Here is a 25144-nt window from a genome sequence, read left to right as displayed (position 1 = left end):
TGACTTTTTTTTTTACAGCTTGTTTTGTCAGTAACATGTAGTATAAAGACATTGTTTGTGTTATTCCTTGTCCATCTAATTAATAGGTTATCTACAAAACATACTGTAAGGTATGCTTTTTTTCTCTTTCCAGTCAACAGATAGGCTGGAAATGTTCAAGTGGTTGGGCCTTCATAAAATGGAGTGGGCAAAATAGTGTATGAAAAATAAATGTGATTCACACCACAACCTTTTTTTTTGTCAAGTTACAAAATACAATGTACTATTTTTATTTATTTATTATAACTATAAATATTAAGAGTAAGAATGGGCTTTCTGACCAAACTCGGGTTCCCCTTCATGGGAACTCTGAAGAGTAAGATAACGGGTCAATGAATGATATAATAATAATAATTATTATTATTATTAATAATTCATCATATTTTTACTTAAATTCTTTTTTCCAATATTATTCTTTACTTTGTGTTTTTATTATGCGTATATTATCATTATTATAGTAATGTTTTTTTTCTTAATATTCTCATTATTTTGTCTGCTGCACTTTATTTTCCCACTTACTTTTTTCCTTTCCTTTTCTTCTTCTACTCTTTATTCCCCTCCCTTTTCTTTTTCTTCTCTTTCCTCTTCTATTTCCTTTTCTACTACTTATTATTATTATTATTATTATTATTATTATTATTATTATTATTTGTCTTCTTCCTGATTTCCCAACCTCCCCTCACCTCCTCACTATTATCACTATTAATATTATTACTTCTACTTCTGTTACCATTATTATTATTGTAACTATTCTGACTTGTCTTTCTGTTATCTCCTCATTATCATTATTACAAGTATGTCTACCATTGTCATTATTCACATTGCTGTAGTAGTAGTAGTAGTAGTAGTAGTCGTCGTCATAGTAGTAGTAGCAGTTGTAGTTGGGGTTGATGTAGTAATTTCTGTAGTAGTAGATGCCGTGGATATAGTGGTATAAGAAGTAATGGATGTGTTGTAGTAGTAGTAGTCCTTGTTACTGTCGTCCTTTCTTTCTTTTTACTGTCATTATTACTATCATTATATCACTTGCATTTTTGCGACTCCTTACCACTGACTGGTTTCTTTCTTTCTCTCTGTATTTTTTTTTCTTCTTAATTTTTAAATCTGTTACTTGCTTCATTTATTGACTGTTATTGTCCCTTTTGTATGTACTCTGACCTTAGGGCTGCTCGATTTTGGGAAAAATCATAATTACGATTGTTTTGGTCATAATTGTAATCAAATAAAGGGTAATCAAAAAAAAGGTAATCAAGGGATTTTAACAGTATTTCCTATAAAAATTTTCTTGCGGAGAAAGTCTTATTTGTTTTATTTTAGCTAGAATAAAAGCAGTTTTAAATATTTTTAAACCTATTTTAAAGTCAATATTATTAGCCCCCTTAAGCAATAGCTATTTTGATTGCAGAAGAAACTACTGTTATACAATGACTTGCCTAATTACCCTAATTAAGCCTTTCAGTTGCACTAATCTGAATGCTTGTATTTTGAAAAAATATCTAGTCAAATATTATGTACTGTCATCGTTGCATGGTTTTTAGAAATTAGTTATTATTATGTTCAGAAATGGGTTGAAAAAAAATCTTTTCTCCATTGAACAGAAAATGTGGGGAAAAAGGCTGCTAATAATTTTGGAGGGCTAATAATTCTGACCTTAAGTGCATATTCAGTTATTTTCCGCCCCGTACAGGAAAGAGAAATAAATACAATAAAATAAAAATATGAAACAAACTGTGCTTGAAGCATCTTAATTGTTAAAAAAAAAAAACACTTACGCTACAAAAGTCCTTCAGTCAAGAGCAGTGAGGGATTTTCTCCTTTTGTTTTTTTATTAATAGTGATGAAAACAGGCCACAGCAGGAATATTACGCACTGTCACTTTAATGGTTTCTCTTTCACATGTCTTTTGATTCTTAACTCGTTTGTTTCCTACACAAATGAGGGTTAATATCAGTAATTACTAAACACTGCATTTTGACACCTATTTGACTATTAAAGCGCTCACATTAAGATGACTTTAGATGTGTGTGTGCTTTGCTCGTCTCAGTGTGTGAATGTGACCGTATGCTGTCCGCATGCTTTCCGCATGCTTTGTGCACACAAGCATGCGGTCTCGTTGGCGATTTTAAAAATATTAATCATTTGAATGTACATTAATGACCGATGTGCATCTCATGCTGCAAACATTACATTACAGTACAAGCTTTTAGTAATTTTCGTGTGAAGCTGAGCTTTGCAGAGCAACAAATGTGTACAACTGGAAAGGGGTCGTTATATGATGCAATAATTGTTTATCTCGATTAATGGTTTTTCATAAACGTAAGAAGCCTAAATCGAAACCGGATTTTTGATGAATTGCACAGCCCTATCTGACCTCTTTACTTAGTTACCTTTAAATGCACATGCGCGCGTGCACACACACACATGCACACAAACACATGCACACAAACACACCCACCTGCCAGTATCTGACTGTAATGTTGTTGTCTTTGTTATTTTTGTTGTTGTTTCATTTTCGTTGTATGATGTCAAATTGTGTATCTTTTGTATACTCTAATAAAAAAAAGAGAAAAAAAGTATATACGTTGATCAAACTGTGAAAAAAGCAAGCCATTGATCCATATTTTAAATTTCTGTACAGAGAGGTCATGTTTTGATCCTCGATTAGTCTCACGCAGTCAAATGATGCGATTTCGCAGGTCAGAGTTCACCAACTTAGACTTTGCAACCCAGCGAACTGCGAAATGTTTTGCATGGGGCTGCGTTTCTGGTCTGATGCATTCGCGTGCATATGAATGAAAGTCTATAGGGAGAAAAGTCCAGTGTGACCGCAGCTCTTCAGAGTGACTGGTCATCTATCAAACTTCCATAGTGTTTATCTCTAGACACATGTCTCCGTTCCTTTTTCGGGAAACAAGGGTTACGGTCACTCATAATTAGCTACAGTATATGTCCACCCACAGATGCACATTAAAATTCTTCAAAAAACTCAAATATTGTTTTAAACATTTGCAAATTATACAGTTTCCAATTATACACAGTTTATATTGCATTAAGCACATTTTCATGATGACAGTAATTTAAAGGCTCAACTAGGTTGACTAGGCAGAATTAGGTAATTTATTGGGCAAGTTATTGTATAATGATGGTTTGTTCTGTAGGCTATCAAATATATATATATGTATATATATATATATATATATATATATATATATATATATATATATATATATATATATATAGCTTAAAGGGGTTAATAATAAAAAAAAAAAAATTAAAACCTGATTTTATTCTAGCCGATATAAAAGGTGACCACCAGGTGACCACCTTCCTAGGATCTGGATTTGTTGCTGCCCTTTGTACTTCTGTGATGGCTGCTCATATTCTGAAACATAGTATACAGGAATAAGAGAAGTAATTCAACACCTTTAATACTTTTCCACACATTTAAAGACCTTATCACCACTTTCAATCAAAAATGCTGGCGAGATTTATCTTACGGAATATTTACTAAATATTAAAAAGTAATCAATGAATCCAACTAAACATTCAATACAGAAAACATGTATATTAAAATCTAGCCGATTCGACAGGTTGTCACCTATATAGCTGCAGACTGATAGTGTTGCAGTAAACAAGCGGCAAGCTGTCAAACCTTAGTAGAATTTTACTGATTACATAACTACCTAGTATCCTGATATTCAAGGCTTAAATACAAGCAAACTTTAGCATACAATGATACCTTGTACAACAATAAATGTATTACCTTGTAAAGGAATCTAAGACTTTCTAATACTTTAAAGGCCCTCAAACTCCTCTATATTGACTTATCAGCCCCCAACACCTTCTGATACACCACAGACACCCTGTGTAAGAGTGACTGGGAGTTGATCTGGGGGAAACCTGTGGAACAAAGAACTGCTATAAGCATCTCTAAATCAGAATCATGTGACAGGGCGGTTTGTGTCATCTATAAATGGGAAGAAGGGGGGGGGGGTGCAGAGGGAGAATGAGGCTCGGCGGAGTGACTCTGCTATAGCAGAAGTACAAATGATAGTCAGCAATGGAGCGTTAATGAGTGATAAATATTGTCAATAGTAATATGAAGAGTAAATTGGGGTTGGGGGGTTGGCTCAAAATGGCTAATGTCCTAGAATGTCCTTGTGTAATTGATCTGTTTGCATAATAAAGAAAGAGAGTTCTTCATCCTGCAAAATTAGATTAGCTATTCAGCTATGCTGTGATGGGATGTGAGATGAACTTTAATGTTAACTTAGAACATCTCTGAACCAAAGTCTAGTGTGAATATGGCATCAAGGGTGTGGGCTGTATGGGCGGAAAGTATCTTTGCGAAGAGTGTAAATGCATTAGGAATGGATGAAGAGTGTTATGGGTTGAATGAGGGCAGTTTCAGGAGCCGGCAGTCTTGAACTCTAAAATGGAAAACAAGAGAGAATTAGAAATGAAATCTTTGCAACATGGCACATGTACAGCAGACATGATTAATTGTATTGGCTGATATTCGTGGTAGGAGTCTTCATAAGTGTATGGATCATTGTGAATAGAAGCGCCTTTGTTAATGCATGTTCTAATACTTAATGTCACAATGTGCAAGGGTTGTAGAAATGGGCATTTGTCCTCCTGCAGGGTGGTAATTAGAAGGAGAACTGAGCGTATGGGGCGTTTCTATGCTGGAAGTCCTGGAAGTACCTCTTGGAGAGCTGGTGAGATGATGATGGAGTGGAGTTTAAACCCCTTACTGATATAGAAGTTTTATAAACTCGAATGTATTTAACACAAAGTATGAAAGGCTACTCAATGGCCAGAATTGTCCTCCTCTTGTTTGTTGCAGTCGTGCAGGAAATTGTTTTCTTACTGCCATTATAAACTGACTGATGTTCAGGTGTATTGATATGAGAGTCACAATTGGCGTGATACAAAAGAGTTACTGCTTGATGAGTAGGTTGTCTATCACTAGCTGGTTAATACTCATTTTATAATTTTATTTATTTATTTATTATTATTATTTTTAATGTATGTATATATAATTATTATTAAAATGTAAATATATCAACTGCCAACATCAAACTTGAAAAACGATGTAGCCACTTAATAGGAACTGTGTAAATGTAATGTTTATCATGGCTTTACTCCATCCATGATAAGTAACATGTCTGTAATCTCAACATGATTGGAAATCTTAAGCTTATTTGGCCGGAATCAAAGTCTCTGCACGCAGTCCATTCATGAATTTGTCGGGAGAGAAGGCGGGACCATCTCCAGTTTTGGAGAACTCATAGGATGGTGATACTTCCCCTTTAAGCTATTGGCTCCTTGGAGTGCAAAGGCTGGTGGCCATTTTGTAGATCAGATCTCTACTATGGCTGTTTCTCAATATGTGTTCTTCAGCGGTCTTGGGTCCTCGTGTTCTCGTGAAACGTCATCATCAGCTGCCTAAGTTCAGTTCCAATACTCAAGACCGCAAGTACGGAGGACGCATGAAACTTCCCGGATGTGTTCTTGATATCGAGGACACACCGATGCAGACTTGAGCACCAAACTCGCTCTGGAAGTCCCAGAAGTCATTGCGACTGGAGGTGGGAAGCGCAGCATTTTATCTATTATTATTAATAAAGTTCATAGATATGAATTATTTACTTCAGGAGTTTCCCTAAATGAAACGGTGAAAGTAAACATTACCATGGACATCTTAATAAAGAAATAAACACATTAAGGGTTGTTTGTTTGCTGGAATTCGTATTAAAATCTGTTTTATTTATATTGTGCAACATATATTTATAATGTTTTATGCAAAGTATATATTTTGAAAAGGGGAAAAACAATAAATCGTTGTATAAATGCTGTAATGTTTAAATAATTTACCATTTAAAACACGTGAAGGTCACATGACCATCAGGAAGAACGCAGCATCCCATTTCTCAAAGGACGCGTTCTCTGCCCTCGCGGTCTCCTGAGTTCGTTCTTCCGAGGACACCTGGCAAGACCGGTCTCCACAAAAACACAAGTCCGTTCTCTGCGTTCTTGGAATTGAGAAACAGCCAATGTTTATGCGTGAAAGTATGGCTCCACTCTCACCAGCAGCTGGTTTGGATATCAGTGCACCTTTCCACAGATGTATATCGACGAATGAAGGTGTTGTGGACTAATGTTTATGGATTAGATTGCCTGGTCATTTGGCTTCAAACTATTTCAGCTGTCAGAATGTTATGGATCTTCTGACCAGCGGGAGGCTGAGAGGTGAGCTCTTCATTTAAAGCATTCTATTCACGCTGTACTCGCCAGACTTCCCTTTAAAGCACAGGTGTCAAACTCAGTTCCAAAAGGGCCGCAGCTCTGCACAGTTTAGTTCCAACCCCAATTAAACACACTTGATCAAACTAATCGAATCCTTCAGGCTTGTTTGAAACCTACAGGTGAGTGTGTTGGAGCAGGGTTGGAACTAAACTGTGCAGGGTTTCGGCCCTTCAGGAATTGAGTTTGACACCCCTGCTTTAAAGCATGCACGTTACCGAAAGTGGACCGCTAACGTTAGGTGATCAGTAAGTTCGGCTTCATTGCGGTGGCTTGAATCGCCGGCGTCATAAGTTTAGACGAAGTTGTGGCTTGTGTAGTGAGGGGCAGATGAAGTAGAAGATGGAAGAGTTGATATGCCGGCTTCTTGCGGGGATTCTGGCTCGATTGCTGGCGAGGCAGCTGCTAGAGTTTTGAGGAGAGCGGGGTTCTTGTTGGAGGAATTGTTGTTGTTGTTGTTGTTGTTGATTGTTTGTTCTTCCATGCCAAAAGGTAGAATGATGCTGAAGCGTAGTTTAAATGCTGGAGCGTTTGTAGCGGGAAGCATTCTTCCAAAACGAAGATGAGGAGAAAGTGATCTATTTATATTAAGCTAGGATCATTCTGATTGGATTATTACTGATTACGGATGAGTGGCCAGCGGTGCACAATCATATCACGTGCTCCTCTCGAAATTAGTTTATGAAACTTGGGGAATGTTTTTTTAAAAGGGGTTTTAATTTTTCAGATTTTAACAGTATATTTTTCTTTTTATTTACTTTTTAGAACTCATAACTGTAACTCACAATTCTTTTTATATTAAATTTTTATTGTAATTTATACTGTCCTGTTTCTCAAATTGTTTGTAATTTTTGTCAGTGAAGCACTTCAACATTTAACTTGTCTTAAGGTGCTAAACAAATAAAACTGACCTTGATAAGATTGTGTCATGTAGTGGCACCTTACACGTGAGTTTTACAAAATAATAATTCAGTTTGTTAATATTAGCAAACAATATTAGTTAACATGAACTTTAAAAAAAGCATTAATTAATATTAGCTAAATGTTAATTGTAACATGAATAATGCAGCTGATCTCCTAATCAGTCATCTGTCAGTTATCATATTAAATGGAGAGTAATATTTTTTTTTCTCAGCTTGGAGTGTCAGTAACACTGATAGTATGAAGATATCATTTGTGTTATTCCTTGCACTATTTATTAAACAGATTATGTACGAAACACAAGATATGCATATTTCCTCTTTTCAGTCAGATGTGAAGCTGCAAATGTTCAAGTGTTGGGCCTTTATAAAATATATTTACAAAGCAATCTCTTGTTTCTGTCAATTATAATTAGAGAATACACATTGTATACATAAGAATTATGTATTATTATGTATCAGAATTATTAGCCCCCCTGAATTATTAGCCCATGCAAACACACACCCAGGTTTTTTTTTTTTTTTTACCAATTTCTGTTTAACGGAGAGAAGATTTTTTTCAACACATTTCTAAACATAATAGTTTTAATAACTCATTTCTAATAACTGATTTATTTTATCTTAGTCATGATGACAGTAAATAATATTTTACTAGATATTTTTCAAGACTGTACAGCTTAAAGTGCCATTTAAAGGCTCAACTAGGTTAATTAGGCAGGTTTGGTTAATTAGGCAAGTTATTGTATAACGGTGGTTCCCCTTCGGTTGGGGAACTTCAGTGCCATAAGTGGATGAAATCCACGATGGGAGGATTCGGATCAGAAGCCGCTTGTCTGGAGAGTATTGAACGGGCCAATGAATGAAATTAATTGGCAGCGTAAGCTTGCGCAGGTGTGCGGCATCTGCAATTATCTCAGCATATAAGCACACCTGAAGCCAGCAAACGCCTTCCTTTTCGCTTCAGATCCTTTCTGAGTGAGTCGATGAGGGTTCCTCTTGCTGTTCAGCACTTCAGAGCGAACGAGTGTGTCTCCCGGTCCAGAGTGGGTCTTCGCGGTGGCAGACGGTCGAGCTGGGTTTCTCCCTTGCCTGCGGTTCTTTGGGTCCGGTCCTCCAGAGAGGTGCGTATTGTTGCAAACTTTCCTAAAAGAGCAACACAGTCGTGCAGCACGTCCTTTTCAGGATGGCGCTCCGACTGTGCGTTTCTGGATGCGGGGGTTTCCTGGCTCCGGATGATGGACACGATCACTGCATTGCATGTTTGGGGGTCCAGCATGTAAATGCGGTGCTCGCGGGCGGTTCATGTCGTCATTGCGATGCCATGACCGTTGCACAGCTAAGATCGCGGCTAACTTTCGCAAGAGAGCGAGCCACCCCAGTTGCCTCCTGTTCTAAAAAAGCAGCGGGCGCTCGGGCAGATCTGAGGGTTTCAGTGGGAAATAATCCGCCGCCCACGGGCTCGCGGACCTCTCGCTCCTCACGGCGCTCCATCCAAGCTTCGAGTAGTGGGAGTGATCTGTCTAACCAGATGGTAGCTCTCACACTCGCTGACACCGGAGATCAGATGTCCTCCGCGGCATCGGAGGGTGGGCTTTCACTGTCCGACGAAGATCCGGACCCGCTCGCCCCCTCCGGGCAGGTGAGCGCTGTCAAATCGGATCCTGAAACGGACATGTTAGCCGTGCTTTCCCGGGCTGCTTCGGCCGTGGGGTTGGAGATGGTTTATCCCCCAGCTCCGCGGCCGGACCGACTAGATGGGTGCTACGTAGAGGACCAGAAGGCGAAGCCTTCGAAGCCTCTCGTCCCCTTCTTCCCGGAAGTGCACAGTAGGCTCACGCAGTCTTGGAGGGCACCTTTCTCTGCCCGTGCTGCGTGTACCTCCGCCCTCACCGCCCTTGACGGCAGAGCTGCCAGGGGGTATGAGGCGATCCCGTCAGTGGAGCGCGCTATCGCGGTCAATCTTTGTCCGCGCGGCGCCTCTACGTGGCGGGGTTTGCCCCGCCTCCCGTCCAAAGCCTGTAGGTTGTCTGCCTCCCTCGGAGCCAGAGCTTATAAGGCTGCGGGCCAGGCTGCTTCTGCTTTGCACGCGATGGCCACCTACCAGCGCTACCAAGCGCAGGCGCTGGCCGAGCTGCACGAGGGCGGGTCCAACCCAAGCTTATTACATGAGCTGCGCACCGCGACCGACTATGCTCTTCGGACTACTAAGTCTGCCGCGTGTGCGCTGGGGAGGACGATGTCCACACTTGTGGTTCAGGAACGCCACCTCTGGCTAAACCTGGCCGATATGCGCGATGTTGACAAAGTTCGCTTTCTTGACTCGCCCATATCCCAGGCTGGCCTGTTCGGCGACACCGTCGGTGAATTCACCCAGGAATTCAAGGCGGTGAAAGAGCAGTCGGATGCGATGGGCAATGTCATCTATCGGCGTGGCCGTAAGCCCGCTCCGCCCGCCGAGCCATCCACCTCCGCTGTTCCTCGCCGAGGGCGCTTGCCAACGAGTGCTGCCCCGCCTGCGCCTCCGGCCAAGCGGGTGCGGCGTACACCTCGAAAGCAGGCAGCCCCTCCTGCCCAGGGCGCCGTTAAGTCCGGTAAACGGTCCGCGAAGCGTCCCTGAGACAGGCCATCCGGAGAAGAGGAAACTTGCTCTTTCCCTGCTGGAGGGCGGGGCCCCGATAACAACGGTACTTTTCAGTGCCACCAAAACATCAGTAAAAGAGCACTTTTTCCCTTCCCCGGATGTGACTGCACGAGTTCTGCCAGTCCGGGACGCGCTGCCTTCCGGCTCGCAGACTCTACGTGCTTCGCCAGTGGCTCACGAGCGCTGGGGGGACGGTCTCCCTTCCCTCAGCCCTCCAGCCCCCTCTCCGGAGTCAGGGTGCGAAGCCAGAGCGAATCGCTCTCCTCCAGCTCTTCCGCGGGATCCTCGTGCTTCCCGGATCAGCACACCCACTCCGCGCTGCCCCACCGCTGGTACGTCAGCGATTGTAGCGATGACTCCATTAGCGATAGCTCTGCCTGCCTGGTTAGCGCGGGCCAGCCCCTCGCGGTGGCTCATACGCACAATCAGACTCGGTTACGCGATTCAGTTCGCGAAACGGCCCCCCAAGTTTACGGGCGTGTATTTCTCCAGGGTCAACCCCCTGTCCGCCCCTGTCTTGCGAGAGGAGATTGCTGCCCTCCTGGCGAAGGGTGCAATCGAGCCGGTTCCTCCAGCCGAGATGGAGAGTGGGTTTTACAGCCCATACTTCATCGTACCCAAAAAGAGCGGTGGGTCACGGCCAATCCTAGATCTGCGCGTTTTGAACCGCTGTCTGCACAGGCTGCCGTTCAGAATGCTCACGCAGAGGTGCATTCTCCAATGCGTTCGTCCTCAGGATTGGTTTGCAGCCATAGACCTGAAGGACGCGTATTTCCATGTCTCCATTCTTCCACGCCACCGCCAATTTCTGCGGTTTGCGTTCGAGGGTCGAGCGTGGCAGTACAAGGTCCTCCCCTTCGGGCTCTCTCTGTCTCCGCGGGTAATTCAACACCTTTAATACTTTTCCACACATTTAAAGACCTTATCACCACTTTCAATCAAAAATGCTGGCGAGATTTATCTTACGGAATATTTACTAAATATTAAAAAGTAATCAATGAATCCAACTAAACATTCAATACAGAAAACATGTATATTAAAATCTAGCCGATTCGACAGGTTGTCACCTATATAGCTGCAGACTGATAGTGTCACGAATCAAGACAAGGAGGATCCAAATGCGAGTGTTTTAATGTACAGAGGACACACGAAAGTTCAAACAAAAGAGAGCCACTGACCACAGCGATGACATCAAACAGACAGCGGATGATACTGGGAGACAACAGTCAGGAACAAGGACAAACAAGGACAACAACAGACTGATAACCAGCACATACCACAGGAGGAATTTTATAGCCAGCCAAATGAGGTTCAGCTGGAGGATGATAAGTCAGCTGATGACATCAGCTGATCCTAGCACGCTGTCAACACAAAAGGTAAACAAACACACACCCTCACACATGACAACACACAAGGCATGATACATAACATACAGGAGGAACACACAGATCCATAAACCGTGACAGTACCCTCTCTCCTAAGAGCGCCTCTTGGCGCTCCCAGAAGAGTTTACCTGGCGATTGTAATCATCGATGAGAGAATGATCCAATATGTCCCTTGCAGGAACCCAACTCCTCTCCTCTGGACCGTAACCCTCCCAGTCCACCAAGTACTGGAATCCTCGTCCCCTCCGTCTCGAGTCCAGAATGCGCTTAACCGAATAAACCGTCTCCCCTTCTACGAGACGCGGCGGGGGGGGGGAACCGGAGTGGGCGGATTAATGGCCGTATGAAAAACGGGCTTCAATTTAGAGACATGAAAAACGGGATGAATTCTCCTGTACGCTGGAGGAAGTTTGAGGCGGACTGCCACCGGACTAATGATCTTGGTGACAGAAAACGGGCCAATGAATTTAGGTGCAAGTTTGTTACATACGGTGCGGAGAGGAATATTTTTAGATGAAAGCCACACTTTTTGACCGACAACGTAAACGGGAGGCTTAGACCGGTGGCGATCGGCTTTAGCCTTGGTGCGCAAACCTACTTGAAGGAGGGTCTGTCTGGCCCTATTCCAAGTACGTCGACACCTCTGGACAAAGGCGTGGGCAGAGGGAACCGCGACTTCGGATTCCAGACTGGGAAAAGCAGGTGGCTGGTACCCTAAACTACACTCAAATGGAGAGAGGCCCGTGGCAGACACTGGTAATGAGTTATGTGCGTACTCAACCCATGAGAGCTGCTGGCTCCAGGAGGATGGATTCTGAGAGACTAAACATCGTAACATGCGTTCAAGATCTTGGTTGGCTCTCTCCGTTTGACCATTACTCTGAGGATGGAAACCAGAAGAAAGACTAACAGTCGCCCCCATTAAATGACAAAACTCTCTCCAAAATTTAGAGATGAACTGAGGCCCCCTGTCAGAAACCACATCCGTCGGGAGGCCATGAATACGAAAGACATGGTCAATGACAGCAGCCGCTGTCTCTCTGGCTGATGGTAATTTGGGCAGAGGAATAAAGTGAGTGGCTTTCGAAAACCGGTCCACTACGGTCAAAATCACCGTATTCCCGTTGGAGGGGGGAAGACCCGTAACGAAATCTAGCGCAATATGGGACCAGGGTCTCGATGGCACTGACAGCGGCTGAAGAAGTCCAGCGGGGGGGCGATTGGAAGTCTTAGAAACAGCACAAACTGAGCAAGCCAACACAAAATTCCTTATGTCACGAGCCATAACTGGCCACCAGAATCGTTGTTTGATTAGATACAAGGTACGACTCACCCCTGGATGACAGGCCAACTTGGAAGAGTGACCCCAACGGATGACGTCAGACCGTAATTCCTCTGGCACAAATAAACGACTCGGTGGGCATCCAGGCGGAGGCGTTACCCCTTCTAAGGCCATGCGGACCCTCAACTCGATCTCCCAGGTGACAGCAGAGATAAAAAGTCTGCGTGGCACGATGGTCTCAGGAGATGATGCGCGCTCAGAGTGATCAAAAATTCGAGAAAGTGCATCAGGTTTAACATTCTTGGAACCTGGTCGGTACGAGATGGAAAAATCGAAACGTCCGAAAAATAAAGCCCACCGCGCCTGCCTAGAGTTCAATCTTTTGGCGGATTGGATGTACTCCAGATTTTTATGATCGGTCCAAACGATAAAGGGAACCCCCGAACCCTCTAGCCAATGACGCCACTCTTCCAATGCAAGCTTGACGGCCAACAGCTCTCGATTACCAATATCATAATTTTGTTCAGCATTGTTGAGACGATGAGAAAAATACGCGCAGGGATGCATCTTGCCGTCCGAGGAAGAGCGCTGGGACAGGATAGCACCGACCCCCACCTCTGATGCGTCAACCTCCACCACGAACTGCCGTGATGGATCAGGGGCAATAAGAATAGGTGCTGAAACAAAGCAGCTTTTCAGACGATCAAACGCAACTTGCGCTGCATTGGACCACCTGAACGGAGTCTTGAGGGAGGTTAAGGCAGTCAGAGGTGCGGCGAGCTGGCTGAAGTTGCGAATGAAACGCCGGTAAAAATTGGCAAAACCAAGAAACCTCTGCAGGGCCTTGCGGGAATCTGGGGTTGGCCAATCTACCACAGCCTGAACTTTCTCTGGATCCATGCGCATCCCCTCGACTGACACGATATGTCCCAGAAAAGGAACAGACTGTGCATGAAAAACGCATTTCTCCGCCTTGACATAAAGCCCATTCTCTAGCAACCTCTGAAGCACTCGCCTGACGTGTTGAACATGTTCCTGGAGAGAATGAGAAAATATCAGTATGTCATCCAGGTAAACATAAATAAACTGATCTAGCATATCTCTCAACACGTCATTCACGAGTGCTTGGAAGACTGCAGGGGCGTTGGACAGACCGAAAGGAAGAACACATGGATCTGTCAAACGTGCCCAAGGAGTACCTCGACCTGAAGAGAGTGTTCAGTAAGTCTCGAGCTGCTTCTCTGCCTCCACATCGTCCCTATGACTGTGCTATAGAGTTATTGCCAGGTACGTCTCCGCCTAAAGGCAAACTTTATTCGCTCTCTGTTCCAGAGAGGGAGGCCATGGAGAAATATATTTCTGATTCTCTAGCAGCCAAGATCATCCGCCCTTCTTCATCACCAGCAGGGGCGGGGTTTTTTTTCGTGAAAAAGAAAGATGGCTCCCTCCGTCCTTGTATAGACTACCGAGGGCTGAACGCTATCACGGTAAAGAATACATATCCTTTGCCGCTGATGTCTTCTGCCTTCGAACGTCTGCAGGGGGCATCCTTTTTCACGAAATTAGACCTCCGCAATGCTTACCATTTGGTCCGCATTCGAGAAGGCGATGAATGGAAGACTGCCTTTAATACCCCCAGGGGGCACTTTGAATATTGTGTTCTTCCTTTCGGTCTGTCCAACGCCCCTGCAGTCTTCCAAGCACTCGTGAATGACGTGTTGAGAGATATGCTAGATCAGTCCGTTCTGTCACGAATCAAGACAAGGAGGATCCAAATGCGAGTGTTTTAATGTACAGAGGACACACGAAAGTTCAAACAAAAGAGAGCCACTGACCACAGCGATGACATCAAACAGACAGCGGATGATACTGGGAGACAACAGTCAGGAACAAGGACAAACAAGGACAACAACGGACTGATAACCAGCACATACCACAGGAGGAATTTTATAGCCAGCCAAATGAGGTTCAGCTGGAGGATGATAAGTTAGCTGATGACATCAGCTGATCCTAGCACGCTGTCAACACAAAAGGTAAACAAACACACACCCTCACACATGACAACACACAAGGCATGATACATAACATACAGGAGGAACACACAGATCCATAAACCGTGACAGATAGTGTTGCAGTAAACAAGCGGCAAGCTGTCAAACCTTAGTAGAATTTTACTGATTACATAACTACCTAGTATCCTGATATTCAAGGCTTAAATACAAGCAAACTTTAGCATACAATGATACCTTGTACAACAATAAATGTATTACCTTGTAAAGGAATCTAAGACTTTCTAATACTTTAAAGGCCCTCAAACTCCTCTATATTGACTTATCAGCCCCCATCACCTTCTGATACACCACAGACACCCTGTGTAAGAGTGACTGGCAGTTGATCTGGGGGAAACCTGTGGAACAAAGAACTGCTATAAGCATCTCTAAATCAGAATCATGTGACAGGGCGGTTTGTGTCATCTATAAATGGGAAGAGGGGGGGGGGTGCAGAGGGAGAATGAGGCTCGGCGGAGTGACTCTGCTATAGCAGAAGTACAAATGATAGTCAGCAATGGAGCATTAATGAGTGATAAATATTGTCAATAGTAATATGAAGAGTAAATTGGGGTTGGGGTGTGGGGGGTTGGCTCAAAATGGCTAATGTCCTAGAATGTCCTTGTGTAATTGATCTGTTTGCATAATAAAGTAAGAGAGTTCTTCATCCTGCAAAATTAGATCAGCTATTCAGCTATGCTGTGATGGGATGTGAGATGAACTTTAATGTTAACTTAGAACATCTCTGAACCAAAGTCTAGTGTGAATATGGCATCAAGGGTGTGGGCTGTATGGGCGGAAAGTATCTTTGCGAAGAGTGTAAATGCATTAGGAATGGATGAAGAGTGTTATGGGTTGAATGAGGGCAGTTTTAGGAGCCGGCAGTCTTGAACTCTAAAATGGAAAACAAGAGAGAATTAGAAATGAAATCTTTGCAACATGGCACATGTACAGCAGACATGATTAATTGTATTGGCTGATATTCGTGGGAGGAGTCTTCATAAGTGTATGGATCATTGTGAATAGAAGCGCCTTTGTTAATGCATGTTCCAATACTTAATGTCACAATGTGCAAGGGTTGTAGAAATGGGCATTTGTCCTCCTGCAGGGTGGTAATTAGAAGGAGAACTGAGCGTATGGGGCGTTTCTATGCTGGAAGTCCTGGAAGTACCTCTTGGAGAGCTGGTGAGATGATGATGGAGTGGAGTTTAAACCCCTTACTGATATAGAAGTTTTATAAACTCGAATGTATTTAACACAAAGTATGAAAGGCTACTCAATGGCCAGAATTGTCCTCCTCTTGTTTGTTGCAGTCGTGCAGGAAATTGTTTTCTTATTGCCATTATAAACTGACTGATGTTCAGGTGTATTGATATGAGAGTCACAATTGGCGTGATACAAAAGAGTTACTGCTTGATGAGTAGGTTGTCTATCACTAGCTGGTTAATACTCATTTTATAATTTTATTTATTTATTTATTTATTTATTTATTATTATTATTTTTTAATGTATGTATATATAATTATTAATAAAATGTAAATATATCAACTGCCAACATCAAACTTGAAAAACGATGTAGCCACTTAATAGGAACTGTGTAAATGTAATGTTTATCATGGCTTTACTCCATCCATGATAAGTAACATGTCTGTAATCTCAACATGATTGGAAATCTTAAGCTTATTTGGCCGGAATCAAAGTCTCTGCACGCAGTCCATTCATGAATTTGTCGGGAGAGAAGGCGGGACCATCTCCAGTTTTGGAGAGCTCATAGGATGGTGATACTTCCCCTTTAAGCTATTGGCTCCTTGGAGTCACGGTCAAGAGTTCAGAGTGCAAAGGCTGGTGGCCATTTTGTAGATCAGATCTCTACTATGGCCGTTTCTCAATATGTGTTCTTCAGCGGTCTTGTGTCCTCGTGTTCTCGTGAAACGTCATCATCAGCTGCCTAAGTTCAGTTCCAATACTCAAGACCGCAAGTACGGAGGACGCATGAAACTTCCCGGATGTGTTCTTGATATCGAGGACGCACCGATGCAGACTTGAGCACCAAACTCGCTCTGGAAGTCCCAGAAGTCATTGCGACTGGAGGTGGGAAGCGCAGCATTTTATCTATTATTATTAATAAAGTTCATAGATATGAATTATTTACTTCAGGAGTTTCCCTAAATGAAACGGTGAAAGTAAACATTACCATGGGTTGTTTGTTTGCTGGAATTCATATTAAAATCTGTTTTATTTATATTGTGCAACATATATTTATAATGTTTTATGCTAAGTATATATTTTGAAAAGGGGAAAAACAATAAATCGTTGTATAAATGCTGTAATGTTTAAATAGTTTACCATTTAAAACACGTGAAGGTCACATGACCATCAGAAAGAACGCAGCATCCCATTTCTCAAAGGACGCGTTCTCTGCCCTCGCGGTCTCCTGAGTTCGTTCTTCCGAGGACACCTGGCAAGACCGGTCTCCACAAAAAAACAAGTCTGTTCTCTGCGTTCTTGGAATTGAGAAACAGCCAATATTTATGCGTAAAAAAGAATGGCTCCACTCTCACCAGCAGCTGGTTTGGATATCAGTGCACCTTTCCACGGATGTATATCGACGAATGAAGGTGTTGTGGACTAATGTTTATGGATTAGATTGCCTGGTCATTTGGCTTCAAACTATTTCAGCTGTCAGAATGTTATGGATCTTCTGACCAGCGGGAGGCTGAGAGGTGAGTTCTTCATTTAAAGCATTCTATTCACGCTGTACTCGCCAGACTTCCCTTTAAAGCACAGGTGTCAAACTCAGTTCCAAAAGGGCCGCAGCTCTGCACAGTTTAGTTCCAACCCTAATTAAACACACTTGATCAAACTAATCGAATCCTTCAGGCTTGTTTGAAACCTACAGGTGAGTGTGTTGGAGCAGGGTTGGAACTAAACTGTGCAGGGTTTCGGCCCTTCAGGAATTGAGTTTGACACCCCTGCTTTAAAGCATGCACGTTACCGAAAGTGGACCGCTAACGTTAGGTGATCAGTAAGTTCGGCTTCATTGCGGTGGCTTGAATCGCCGGCGTCATAAGTTTAGACGAAGTTGTGGCTTGTGTAGTGAGTGCAATAAGGAGAAAGTGATCTATTTATATTAAGCTAGGATCATTCTGATTGGATTATTACTGATTACGGATGAGTGGCCAGCGGTGCACAATCATATCACGTGCTCCTCTCGAAATTAGTTTATGAAACTTGGGGAATGTTTTTTTTAAAAAGGGGTTTTAATTTTTCAGATTTTAACAGTATATTTTTCTTTTTATTTACTTTTTAGAACTCATAACTGTAACTCACAATTCTTTTTATATTAAATTTTTATTGTAATTTATACTGTCCTGTTTCTCAAATTGTTTGTAATTTTTGTCAGTGAAGCACTTCAACATTTAACTTGTCTTAAGGTGCTAAACAAATAAAACTGACCTTGATAAGATTGTGTCATGTAGTGGCACCTTACACGTGAGTTTTACAAAATAATAATTCAGTTTGTTAATATTAGCAAACAATATTAGTTAACATGAACTTTAAACACGTCTAAAGCATTAATTAATATTAGCTAAATGTTAATTGTAACATGAATAATGCAGCTGATCTCCTAATCAGTCATCTGTCAGTTATCATATTAAATGGAGAGTAATATTTTTTTTTCTCAGCTTGGAGTGTCAGTAACACTGATAGTATGAAGATATCATTTGTGTTATTCCTTGCACTATTTATTAAACAGATTATGTACGAAACACAAGATATGCATATTTCCTCTTTTCAGTCAAATGTGAAGCTGCAAATGTTCAAGTGTTGGGCCTTTATAAAATATATTTACAAAGCAATCTCTTGTTTCTGTCAATTATAATTAGAGAATACACATTGTATACATAAGAATTATGTATTATTATGTATCAGAATTATTAGCCCCCCTGAATTATTAGCCCATGCAAACACACACCCAGGTTTCTTTTTTTTTTTTTTTTTTTTTTTACCAATTTCTGTTTAACGGAGAGAAGATTTTTTTCAACACATTTCTAAACATAATAGTTTTAATAACTCATTTCTAATAACTGATTTATTTTATCTTAGTCATGATGACAGTAAATAATATTTTACTAGATATTTTTCAAGACTGTACAGCTTAAAGTGCCATTTAAAGGCTCAACTAGGTTAATTAGGCAGGTTTGGTTAATTAGGCAAGTTATTGTATAACGGTGGTTCCCCTTCGGTTGGGGAACTTCAGTGCCATAAGTGGATGAAATCCACGATGGGAGGATTCGGATCAGAAGCCGCTTGTCTGGAGAGTATTGAACGGGCCAATGAATGAAATTAATTGGCAGCGTAAGCTTGCGCAGGTGTGCGGCATCTGCAATTATCTCAGCATATAAGCACACCTGAAGCCAGCAAACGCCTTCCTTTTCGCTTCAGATCCTTTCTGAGTGAGTCGATGAGGGTTCCTCTTGCTGTTCAGCACTTCAGAGCGAACGAGTGTGTCTCCCGGTCCAGAGTGGGTCTTCGCGGTGGCAGACGGTCGAGCTGGGTTTCTCCCTTGCCTGCGGTTCTTTGGGTCCGGTCCTCCAGAGCGGTGCGTATTGTTGCAAACTTTCCTAAATGAGCAACACAGTCGTGCAGCACGTCCTTTTCAGGATGGCGCTCCGACTGTGCGTTTCTGGATGCGGGGGTTTCCTGGCTCCGGATGATGGACACGATCACTGCATTGCATGTTTGGGGGTCCAGCATGTAAATGCGGTGCTCGCGGGCGGTTCATGTCGTCATTGCGATGCCATGACCGTTGCACAGCTAAGATCGCGGCTAACTTTCGCAAGAGAGCGAGCCACCCCAGTTGCCTCCTGTTCTAAAAAACAAATATTTTTATAAGTGTTAAAATCAATACATTATTATATATTTTATATATGATTCTTTGACAAGATGATTATTGATATTATGCATTACAGTTTAGACTAAATTAAAGTCATACCCCATTCGGCAATGTGCAGCGGTCAAGACAAACTTTTCAGAAATGAGGAATCTACCACAGACATGTTGAAAGCCCTTCTGAAGAGAAACCATGTAAGGTCTGGAATGAGGTTTTGCTTCTGTGCCGTTCACTATACCCACATGAGCTGGGAACAAAATAGTGTTATCAGTCAACTTAGTAACCACATACAAATAAAATATTGAGCATGTTTACATGGACATCAATACTCCGATTTTAATATGATTAAGACAATACTCTGATTAAAAATCTACTGTGTAAACAGCGATATTTGATTACCGTAATTCAACTTAAATCATAATCAAACTAAACAGAAATCGAATTAAGATGTGGAGTATTCCTGTTTTAGTTGTATTATTGACGTGCAGTACAGACATGTAAACACCTTAATCTCTATTACCGTTTTGTAGAACTTTTCATCCCATTTGGCGACAGGATATTCCATACGCACCTGGCTGTTTGACTCTATTCTCTGCACCTACCGAGTCAGTAAAGGACCACAGACACCTGCATTGTGAAATGTGGAAGTTTTTTTCTTTCTATTCAGCGTGTGGTATCAAATTCCATTAAAACAACACTCTTCCACCAGTGCTTACTTCATACTCACATCCAATACCGCAGTTTGTCACGGGGGCATAAATGAAATGTTACAGAATGAAAGTGAAACTGCAAAGCTGCATTTGAGGTCAAATATTAAAAATTAAACATCTGAAATGACATGAAACTCAGACACTTTCGATAGCCTGGTGACTGGCTACAGTTTTGTAGTACTTTTCACTTCGTTTTGGGACAGGATAACACACGGGAGGCGTTAATGACAAAAAATTGAGAATGGCTTCAAGCAAGATAGCACATCTTTGGTGCAAGCGGGAAGCGGTGATTACTCGGTCCGTGTACGTTTTGTTCATTTGTTTTCCATTTTTAAACGGAATAAAGAAAATGGAGAAAACGCCCGTTTTTCTGTTTTTCTTTTGCTCACGAGAAAACGAAAAAACAAGATTTTGGCTGGATTTTCGTTTTTTGGTTTAGGGTAGGAAAACGGATAAACGACTTTAAAATTCATTTTACACATGTAGGCGGTGCTGAAACGCCCACTTTCCTCTAATTGGTCAACCAAATTGGCGCTTGTGACGTCGTCCTCAAAATAAAAGTCTTACACGCAGGCTTTTAATTATTACTATTTAATTATATATATAAACAAAGTTTACATATTCTATCATTTGAACCACACACAGTTAGCAGGCTTACATTCATTGCGTATGTATAAATTAAATAAACACGTAAATCAGCAGTATTCTTAGACATTTGTCATTAAAATAAGGTCATAGTTCACTGCCAAGCTTCTTGCAGCTGTGCACCTGATGCAGAGCAAAGATAGCCATTTCCGAGCAGCACCTGGACTGGACCAGCACCTGGACCAGGACTGGCCATCTGGCAATTCTGGCAAATGCCAGAAGGGCCGGACCAATTTTTAAGTGTGGGCCGGTCAGTTTAAAAAAAAAAAATGTTTTTAAGTGCAGACAGCTTTTATCTCTTGCTAGATGTGATATTATGATGATGATAATAAAAATAATAATAATAATTGTTAAGCATTTGGCCCAATCGGCAACTGCCGCCTGGTTTTAAGATGGGCCGACCCAATCCAAGATTACCCGGACATAATCAAAATCTGGCAAGAATGTCAAATTATTTCACCCTCTTTACACCAAAATAAATAGTTAATGTGTGTCCGTGGGTGGGGCTGTGTCGGTGTGGTAATGTGGGCTTGTGTGGGCTTGTGTGGCAACAGTGCCAGGGCTGAATTTTTGTCCCAGTCCGCCCCTGCCTTACTAATTTGAGAGCCGAACCTAAAAAAGTTTAAGTGCAATAAGCCTGTACAATAAAGTGAGCCGCAATGCATATTTCTAGCGCATTCTTTCACTCAACAATTATTGCTGGAATAATGAAATAAATTTCAAATTAACTAATTAAACACATTATAGTTGATAAAAAATAGTGTCTAGTAGTTCCGACAAACAGATGAGCTCGCTGCATGTGCGTTGCGCTAAAAATTTGACATTTGCTCTTCTTGAGAAAGTGAACTATGACCTTATTTTAATGACAAATGTCTAAGAATACTGCTGATTTGCATGTTTATTTAATTTATACATACGCAATGAATGTAAGCCTGCTAACTTTGTGTGGTTCAAATGATAAAATATGTAAACTTTGTTTATATATATAATTAAATAATAATAATTAAAACCTGCGTGTAAGACTTTTATTTTGAGGACGACATCACGAGCGCAGATTTGGTTGACCAATTAGAGGAAAATGGGCATTTTAGCACCGCCTACATGTGTAAAATGAATTTTAAAGTTGTATTTTATCCGTTGTCCTACCCTAAACCAAAAAACGAAAATCCAGCCAAAATCTGGTTTTTTCGCTTTCTCGCGAGCTAAAGAAAAACAAAAAAACGGCCGTTTTCTCCATTTCCTTTATTCCGTTTAAAATTGGAAAACAAATGAACAAAACGTACACGGACCTTACTCTCATCTAGAACTTCCGGTTTTGTTTTGGGGGAGCCTGATTGAAAAGTTAAGGAATTAAATGGTGGATGTTGCTTGAGAATTTGAATCTACCATTGGCTGTTTGCATGATTAGAGAAATTAACTGTAGTTTGAACTTGTCGCAAAATTAAGAAATGAAATGCCCAAAATCACATATGGTACCATGAGGAACACAAACTGTTTAAAACGGAAACTAGGGTTTAATGTTGATGTAATGATGTTACTTGAACTATGTACTATAACATCAAATAAAATGGGAACATATGTAAATAACTTAATCATATTATTGTCTTATTCAGATTAAGGTTAGTAGTTACTGATGTATATGTAAACACAATCAATGAGTAAAATCTCACCACTGAAGGTCAGGTGTGGCACCAGAGAAACCAGCAGGAGCAGAGAGATGATGATGATGGCCATGATAAAGACTATCAGTGGGCTCTCAATGACAACACTGTATATATATCAAAAAGGGTGGAGAAGTTGAGCTTCCTTTACGTTGTTTTTTCTCAACTTTTTTGGTGTCAGAAACACTGATAGTATAAATATATTCCATGCGTCATTTATTAAACAGCTCAAATCACACCGTACAAATCACCTATGCATGAGAATTAGACTATTGTGTTAGTGTCAGAATCAGGCTAGAAATAGTCAAGCGGTTGAGCCTTCAATTAAGAGTTGATAGAATGTAGTTTATGAAAAATAAAGCAAGTAACAAATCAACAGATCAATGAAATTTTCAAACAAAATATATAAAATTACAGTATATAGACAGGAAGGAAAATTTCACAGTAGCTGTTCAGGATACGGCCTGGGGCCTCATGTATCAACGCTGCGTACGCACAAAAACTTTGCGTACGCCAGGTTTCACGCTCAGAATCGCTCACGTTTGGATTTACTAACAATGAACTGAACGTGGGAATGTGCGCAGGTTCACGGCAGCTTTCTGGCAGGCGTACGCACATTTTTTGTGCGTGTCTGTTTTATTTCCATTGGCGACTCCTAGAGGCAGTTGTGTTAAATTCTTCTCTACAAAGTGTCTGATCCTTGCAATGGCAGCTGTATGAGACGGGTTCATATAGTAGGTATGTAAGATTTCCATACCATACAGTTGACCAGCTAAACATTAAAGCGCAAATTGCAGCAGTCGCAATGTAATCTGAGCGATCTACCGCACACACATTGCTATAAAGACACTATCTGAAGATGAATTTGCATGCGTGAATCAGAAACATTTCCATTCAATAAATGTGCAAATAAAATATGATGCACAAACTTATTGATGATTCCTACTTGTCTTTCTCTTGATAAATAGTGGGCAAAATCTGATATGTAGCGGGGGAAAAAAGAAGAAAGAATTTATCAGACGCTGGATTCGAGCCGAGTTTACGCTCGAATATATCTGTACATGATCTCAGGCTTCTTATGAGGTGCGCCACTGAGACCGCTTAGGGTATCGCAACATTTTTCAGTTATAAACCACACTATTTCTTTTTTAAATGCACTCAGTGCGATGTTCAGACCCAACTGTGTTAACCGTATCAGCTAAACTCCCACTCTATTTTTTTCTTTTGTTGTTAATTCCGGAGAACAAACTTGCAAATAACACCGCTTTTCTCCGGTCTACCTCCGAAAGCAGCACCTCCATTTCACATTCTGTTCAAAGTTTCTCTTTTTGCTTGATTTTGCCGTTGCTTTTTCGTTGGGTTTTTCCATTAGCATAGTCATTAGCATATTCATACGGGGGAGGAGGCAGGGAGGGGTTTTGTGCTCGTGCATGTTGCGCTCAGTTTCACGTTCATTCAGATGTACAAAAGAATATGCGTGAGATTCGGCGTACGCAGTGTTTCATACATCTGAATTTTTTTTCTGCGTACGCAAATTTACAGCTTCGTGCGTACGCAATGTTTTAGTAAGATTTCCACGCAAGTATTCGTACATGAGGCCCCTGGTCCGGGAATGTGGAAACCTTGGTATCATCTCTTCACAGGCCTTGGATTACTTCAGTGGCACTGCATAATCTCTGGGGGCCTCGGGATGAGTATTCCCAAGTGAAAATAGAGAATAAAGAGAAGAATTAGCATAGCTGCTGTTCTTAGTGTATATAAATGAGATGCAAAAACCTGCATGGAGCACATTCATGCATCATACCACTATGTGATGCATTGAGTGTATGCTTTACTAAAAAGATACATCTTTAATCTAGTTTTGAACTAAGAGAGTGTGTGAGCCTCGGACATTATCAGGAAGGCTATTCCAGAGTGTAGGAGCCATAAATGAGAAGGTGCGACCTCCTTAACTCGACTTTGCTATTCTAAGTACTACCAGAAGCCCTGAATTTTGAGATCTTTAAGAGCGAGTTGGATTGTAGCGAGACAGAAGGTTGGTTAGAAAAACAGGAGCTAGATTGTTTAGAGCTTTATAGGTGAGAAGTAATATTTTAAATTCAATACGAAACTTAACAGGGAGCCCGTGTAAGGAGGATACAGTTGGGGTGATATGATCATATTTTCTAGACCTGGTAAGAACTCTGGCAGCTGCACTTTGTACTAGCTGAAGTTTGTTAATAGAGAATGTTGGGCAGCCAGCAAACAAAGCATTACATTAATCCAGCCTAGAAGTCATAAAAGCATGAATTAGTGTTTCTGCATCTGAGATGGATAGCATACTTCAAAACTTGGCGATATTTCTCAGATGAAAGAAGGCAGATTTTGTGACATGGGATATATGATTTTCAAAAGTGAAATTGCTGTCTAATATGACACCCAGATCTTTTATAGTAGAGCTAATGCTAACTTTGTATCCCTCTAAATGCAGGTAGAGTTGTGAAATCTGCTTTGTACAGAATCTCACATAATCTAACGAGAATTAGTTGGCATGTAGATGCAATACGGCGACGCAGTGGCGCAGTAGATAGCGCTGTTGCCTCACAGCAAGAAGGTCGCTGGGTCAAGTCT

At 41.5% G+C, this 25144-nt stretch overlaps 1 long non-coding RNA gene across 1 annotated transcript; it reads right to left on the bottom strand.

Annotated features, from left to right (window-relative positions):
* Positions 1-17932: 17932 nt before the first annotated feature.
* Positions 17933-22641, bottom strand: LOC141380311 (uncharacterized). The gene is made up of 3 exons (XR_012398133.1): positions 22544-22641; positions 19621-19765; positions 17933-19497 (listed from the first exon to the last, which is right to left on the bottom strand). It is a non-coding gene; the product is annotated as an uncharacterized lncRNA (long non-coding RNA).
* Between the last annotated feature and the right edge of the window lie 2503 nt (positions 22642-25144).

The sequence above is a fragment of the Danio rerio genome, chromosome 22 (genome assembly GCF_049306965.1).
Source record: "Danio rerio strain Tuebingen ecotype United States chromosome 22, GRCz12tu, whole genome shotgun sequence".
NCBI classification, from domain to species: Eukaryota; Metazoa; Chordata; class Actinopteri; order Cypriniformes; family Danionidae; genus Danio; species Danio rerio.
Note: the sequence above shows the minus strand (reverse complement) of the source record. Positions and strands in the feature narration are given on the sequence as shown.